Consider the following 7,069-nt stretch of genomic DNA (forward strand, 5'->3'; position numbering starts at 1 on the left):
AATATCAAGAGTAGAGAAAACTCGTTTCTAAACTCGTGATTCGAATCACTCCACAAGAGGTATGATCAACACCGCTTGAATGATCCTAACATGCAAATTCTAAAAACTCAAGAAATTGCACAAGAAATGGGAGATAAAGCTCTCAACCAAGCTAATGAGAAAACTCACTTTAAACTTAAAATTGTGTTTACAACAAGACATCTCAAGGCTATATATAGCCATCCTAGCAAGCCATATGAAAAGTCTTAAGCAAATGAAAAGACTTGTAACTTACAAGAAATGAAAAGAGTTGTAAATGAGAAGACATAACTTACAAGAAATGAAAAGACAAGCAAATGAAAAGGTTAAGAACATGGAAAGCCAACCAAAATAAGTGCAATCTCGTCCATAATGAGGGATGTGAGTGTTTGACTTGGTTTTTGAATTGAATGAGTTGACTTTGACTTGTCTTAATGGAGTTGACTTTGACCTTGACCAAGTGACTTTGACTTACCTTAAAAACACTTAAAAATGCATAACTTGTACCAAATTGAAGTGCATAGTTCCAACTTCTTGCACATCTTCCTTTTTTTCTCTTGTCGAGTTCAAGAACGCTTGGACACGAAGTAGCAAAGCTTGTTGAAGTTTCTTAGCTCTCGATCTTGTAATCGGTCCATGAGGCATAACAAAGGTAGCTCCTTGGTTCATATCAATAATTTAATTAAACCATATTTAATTAAACCAATAAATATTTGAATCATATTCAAATATACATTTCCCACATAACCTATAGTATTTAATATGAATCTAATTCACATTTCTCTCGTAACCTATCTGAATCAAATTCACATTAAACTTTAACCTATAGTTTTAATATGAATCTTATTCACATTATTCTCTCTCATAATATATAGTTTCATAATGTATCATCATATATTATATTAATTTGTGTTATAGACAATTAACTAAAATTTCCTTTAATTAAATTTGAACAATTCAAATTCCTTCCAAGATTTAATGTTCTTAATTACACTTTACGAGCTAGCAAAGGGATCTACTGGACCTATAGATCAGAAGCTCCAACATTACGAGATTAATTGGTCAAACTCATTAACCACTTTAATCAACATACGTTAACTACGGGTTACTCCACTAAAAATCCGCAGCTGAACTCTTCTCACTATAGAATATTTCTATAATGCCTCGAGTTTTTAGAAATATTTTATTTTAAGATTTAAATTGAGTGTTTGCATTTTTTCCCCTAAGCTGATAATTTAAATCATTGGATTTTTTAATTTGCAGTTCTAATTTTAGATAAATTAGAATTTAAGTTTAATTTCGTTAGTTAAGATAAATTAAGTTTTCAAATTTTGGAAAGAGATTTTTAATTAAATCTTAATCCTAAGTTTCGGAAATTTAATTCTCTCTTTTGGATTCTATTATTGGGTTTTAAATATAAATTAATCTCTTAAATAATTTCCAACCCTTTTTGCAATGGGTTTTCTTTGTGGGAGAGTATTAGGAAAAATCTCCTTTATTTATACAACCATAAACCTTATTTTGTTTTATCATTTTGGTTTATTTTAGATTTATTATTCTTTTGGTAAAAGGAAAAGAAAAAGGGAGAAAAAAATAAAACAAAACAAACCCTAAAGTCTATTTCTCTTTTCCTCTCTTCTTCTCATTCCCCCTAGCCCTAGCCGCCACCCACCCCCCTCTTCTTCTTGTTGATTGCCGGCGACCACAGGTGGTACACTAACGGCGATAGCAGCGGAGCAACGCCCGGCGACACACGATGTTTCTACCACGGAGTGTGCTCCACATTGTTTCACGATAAGACTCGAGGCGCGACCTCTCCTCCAGTGACAATCTGCGACGAACGCCGTGGCTCATGAACCTTGGCGGCGTCTTTGAGCAGATCCGACAGCTTCGATGGTTTCTGCAATTTTTCTGGCTAGACCCAATGGTTGGACGACAGCGTGACCAACAGAATTGTGATTTTCGCTGCAAACAACCCCGCAGCGGCGCAATGTCCTGTTCATTTTTTTTTTGCAGCGAATCCACAACCCTGACGCCTAGACCCGCAAAGGGCAGCCCTGTGAGTGAAGCTTCGCCGACGGTCGAAGGTGATTTCGGTGGCGCAACCTTGGATTCTGGCAACCCACGACCCGCTACGCCCAGATCCATAATGCCCAGCCCTCCTCCATGTAACAGTAGCGATCCAGCAAAGTTTGGTATCGACCAACACCTAAACGAAGCCTGATCGAAGCCTGATTTGTGATACCCAATTGTGTTCGAAGCCAAATCTATGATACCCAACCCCTTCGGCATCCTTTCGGCACTTGTCGACACTCAAACAAAGGTTGATTTGAGTTACTCATTCCTTTTCGGAGTAGGACCAGCAAGCCCGAGGCTTTTCGAACAAAGTTTTGAAGTGCCGAGCTCATTCGGCATCGACCCACTCTTAACCCAAGTGGTCTTGGCATGAGTTAGTAGGTAACGACTCATTTACAATAGATTTTGATTTCAATTAAAGTCTTTTTAGTTAGTTTGTAACCCAATTTTTGGTTGCTTTTGATTTAGGAAATCCATCTACAAGCTTAGTAGTGTGTTAGGACCCTTGTTGGTAAGTAGTTCTTACTTGTGGGGATGTTTGTTGTTTGATGCATAAATTGTTTGTATGCTTGTGTGCCTATGAGTGTTGGTTGCATGATTGTTCGCGGTTTATATTACCTAATAGATGCTGCTCTTGATAAACTGATGATGAGTTTAAACGTGTTGGATTAAATCTGTTGTGTTGAAGCATGCCGGGTATTTGTTGATCATATATTGGTTATGTTGTTGGTTGTGCCTCTGTTGTGAATTATACACGTTGTAGTTGTTGGATCGTGCTGAGCTATTTTAAGTTGATTGGTAGTTACGTATGTTTTATGTATATCGCATACTGGACTGTTATAAGATGATCGATGCACGAGTCATGGCTTAATAGCATGCAAGACTCTCGTGAGAGCGTAAGTTCTATTATGAAGTGAATGGGTGAGTATCAAGGCCAGGGGGCTGATACGTCACTAGTTGGGTATTGAGACTCCGGGTAAAAAGGTTGGGGGTCGATACGCCAATCTTTGTTAAAGATGAGTGTCGATGCCTTAACTATGCGTGGTTAGAGGTCGGCGCAGCGAGTCTTAGTGGAAAGCAAGTATTAGGACCTTGAGAGGAAAGGACAAGGGCCAATATGTTGCAAAGTCATCGATGCCTTAACTATGCGTGGTTTGGGGTCGGTGCAACAGTTGGAGGCCTTGGCTATGGGTGGTCAAGGGTCGAACACCAAGCGCCGTAGAGAAGTGTCAATGCCTTGGCTATGCGTGGTCAGAGGTTGGTACGACTCGAAGGAGTAAGTCTTGGAGGTAAAGGAAAGAGAACTACTCAGTTCAGAGAAGTGTCGATGTCTTGGCTATGCGTGGTCACGTGTCGGTACGACTTGAAGGAGTAGGCCTCGGAGAAACAAGAAAGAAAACTAGTGAGTTTAGAGAAGTGTCGATGCCTTGGTTATGCGTGATCAGGGATCGGTACGACTCGGAGGAGTAAGTCTTTGGGAAACAAGAAAGCAAACTAGTGAGTCGTGATGCGAGGCTTGGGTTTGGCACGTAGGGTGCATGTATAGTCAATCATATCCATAAATAATTTATTTTCATTTAAAGCATGACGTTAATGATAAGCATGATGTTTTGTTTTTATGATAAACATGCTGTGCATGTGTGACCCTTCAAGTATGTACTGCTTACTGGGTACCGTGGTTGTACTCACCCCTTATTTTTCTCACCAAATTTCGTAGGTAATATGGTTACTCTTTGGAATGGTGATGGCGAGGAGGAGGCTTGACTAGAAAGACCATTAGCTGCGTTGCTTGCATTTAATTTCATTTAGTTATGATAGTTGCAGTTATTTCATCTTGTAGTTGAGTTATTAGTAGTTGCTTTTGTTTAGTTTTTGGTTTAAAGGATATTTTAAGATTGACACATTACTCTTTGAGGTCATTAATTTTGTTTAGCTTTTCGAACTGTGGGGTTGTAATCTATTAAGAATAACTATTAATACATTTGGTCATGTTGAAATTAAATTAGCTTTTGCTTCGTTGCCATTCGAGATGCTAACATTCGTTTAGTGGATGGTTTATGGTTAGTAAAGGTTTCTTTTGAGAAGTTTGGATAAGGTGAAGTGGGTATTAAATGAATTATTTGTAAAGGATATAAGTTTTGGTTAAATCTTTGGTTTTGTTGTTTTGTTTTGTTCGATATCTCGTGAGTGTTGGCATCAGAGTAGTGTAGAGGAAGCGTGATGGTTTTATTGTTTAGTTTTAGTTGTTCAAGTTAATTATCTTGCTTCAGTGGAATTCTTAGGTAATTTTAGTAACGGTCCCTATTTGGGAATGTTGAAAATCCTGGGGCGTTACAATTTCTGTGTCCACGGATATCGACCATTAATGGCAAGTCAATACTTCACGAGTGTTCGTAACCACATATGAGTCAAATTATCATTTTACCCCTGTGTTACATCTTGTACCTTAAGTACCGCTGATTCTCTAATGAACAACCTGGTTATGGTCCGACCAATAATCAGAAGTCCCTCTCGGGCTAGTGAGAAGGTGGGCCCCTTGTTCAAGTCCCGGAGTCAGCACTAAATGGAACACTCATCTACTCCCTAAAAGTCGGGGAGGAGTGATTCCATCTTGTGAAGTTATGTTTCCAACTCCCCACTCGGCTCGTCCCCGAAATGGTAGGAATGTTGAGTCGGCGATTTGGACCACTCTCACGCATACAGATCAAAGAATGAGCCCTCATGGGCAGGAGTCCATAACTCACTCAAGATTGAGAATGAGTTGCCTGGTCATCCTGTGAAATATCAATATGTTAGTCAACGACGTTACATCTAAAGATTAACTATTTTATGGTCCGGTCTTATAAAAACTCATTGTATATGATACCCCCATTCGCATGTCTCCATACGAACGACTTGGATCGGGTCGTATGTAACATTTACAAAGTGGGTCGTATCCATAGTGTTGCCAGGATAAGGTACCCAGTCTTATCCATGTACTATAGACCGTTCAAGTTATTCCCGAGACATCATCTACTTGTATATCAAGGACATATAAAAAATATACCCAATATATATATTGTCCTGGTTACATGACAATAACCTTTGATGTTTAGTTTATTGGATTAGATAATTGCAATGTTATGAATTCAACAACAAATTGATTGAATATAACTTTATTGAATATAAATTTGTTTTTACAAAAGTACAAACTACGAGTCTAGGGCAACGCACCCAACAGATTTCCATTTGGTAGCCAAAAGGGGAAATCAAATTGATTAGTCTGAGCAACAATTTTTTCATTGTCAAATTGGAATTGATGGAGGACCGTGAAAGAATCCTTTTTGATGGTCCGTGGAAAGTTCTTGACCATTATTTGGCCGTTCAAAGTTAGTCGCCAAAATTCAGACCTTCAAAAGCAACGATAGATCGAGCAGCTTTGTGGATGCGCATACCAGATTGCCCGATGTGATACGAATCCATTTGTGACCAATTACATATATCAAAGGAGCAATTATTACAAGAAAGGCAAGGAAGATTCAAGAGACTTTCACACTGCACCTTCAAAAGCTTGTTAATGCACAAGAACCAACAAAGAGTTTTGAGCCTGAATTTAATCATAATGTTACTTCAATGAGTCAAGAAGAGAATGGAGCAAAGATGGCACGGGAAAAGTTGTCTATTTTGAGAGATGGCACGGAGGACAAAAAAAGTGTGCAGATTCGTGAACAGGTGCCTTTGCAGATTGCACCTCTTTGGAGTTTGTGAAGTCAAAAGTTGTCAAACCATATCCAAACGTGAAGCGCCTCCTACAGCACATAGATAAGACCATTTGAAGCATGACTACGTTTTCTGATCCGCATTTAAGTGTCTAGAATGATGTGCAATCAAGTTTTAATTTGCATGTCATATTTTCTACAATTTGCATTAAGCAGTATTTTGAAAAACTTTTGGTGTTCTTATGTTGAACGACCATTTGGCCTATTTAAAGGCTTGTAATGCTCTTGTTATGGATAACTTAAGATTAAAAACATATTGAAATTCAATAACTTTTGTTCCTTAACACTTTTGGTGTTGCTTCTTTCAAATCTTGCTTTAGGTTTGATGTTAAACCGATTCATTGGATTAGTCTCGATCAAGCTAATTCTGGAGTGAGTCGTCTTAGGATCTAGGAGTGACCATCGTAGATTCTAAGTCCGATCTAAGAGTGATTCATCTTCTAACCTTACTCTTGGTTGGAATCATTCGGTAAGTTAGTCGTTTTTGTGAATGTTTGCAAGGATCCTAGAAGGACCTCTAGCTTTGTAAACACGAGCAACCTTCGCGCTTATCACGATGGAGTTATATAATGAATAAAGTATGAAGGGAATTGGAGGTTTTATACGCAAATCCCAGAAAATCGATTTAAAGACTCAAGCTGAGAAATGGGGAATTTTGCAAGTTTATGTGTTGAGGTGGATTTGACCAAAAACTTGTGCTATGATTTTACCGTTTTGGGGGAACGGTTCGAAATCCAATATGAAGGGATTCAGTTGGTTTGTTTCAATTGCGGGATTTGTGGTCATAAAGTAGATGATTGCCCTCTTCGGTGTGCTAGTAGGACAGAGGAGAAACGAATGTCAAATGTAGAGGTAGATATTGAAGAGTCGACCCATGTTACGTTGGAGGATGACTTCTCTGTAACAGGCCATAAAAGAGACAAGCCACAACAAAATAGAGGTTCTGATCCCTCACCGGGTCATGGGTCGTGGATTCTAGTGGAGAATTCCAAACAAAGGGGGGGAAATTTACCCACACAAGAGTAGGGAGGGGTCAGTTAGAAGCTACCATGACAAACAGAAATCGTAGGAACCCTTTAGGTTCGCATGAGAAAAAATAAGGAAGGTATGGATTTCCCTAATGATGCAGAAAATGGGGAGATGACACGCAAAGGTGGGTCAGCCAGTGAGACAAGAGCTAAGTTTGGGGTGTCGAATAATAATAGCAATAAGCGGAG

General features: G+C 38.8%; 1 long non-coding RNA gene across 1 annotated transcript; it reads left to right on the forward strand.

The window, feature by feature from the left end:
- Window positions 1–1,517: 1,517 nt before the first annotated feature.
- LOC148208198 (uncharacterized) lies at window positions 1,518–4,096 on the forward strand. The gene is made up of 3 exons (XR_015788846.1): window positions 1,518–2,475; window positions 2,563–2,605; window positions 3,812–4,096. It is a non-coding gene; the product is annotated as an uncharacterized LOC148208198 (long non-coding RNA).
- The last annotated feature ends 2,973 nt before the right edge of the window (window positions 4,097–7,069 follow it).

Source organism: Momordica charantia, assembly GCF_013281855.1.
Source record: "Momordica charantia cultivar OHB3-1 chromosome 11 unlocalized genomic scaffold, Mcharantia_2.0 BLBB01000011.1, whole genome shotgun sequence".
Taxonomy (NCBI): Eukaryota; Viridiplantae; Streptophyta; class Magnoliopsida; order Cucurbitales; family Cucurbitaceae; genus Momordica; species Momordica charantia.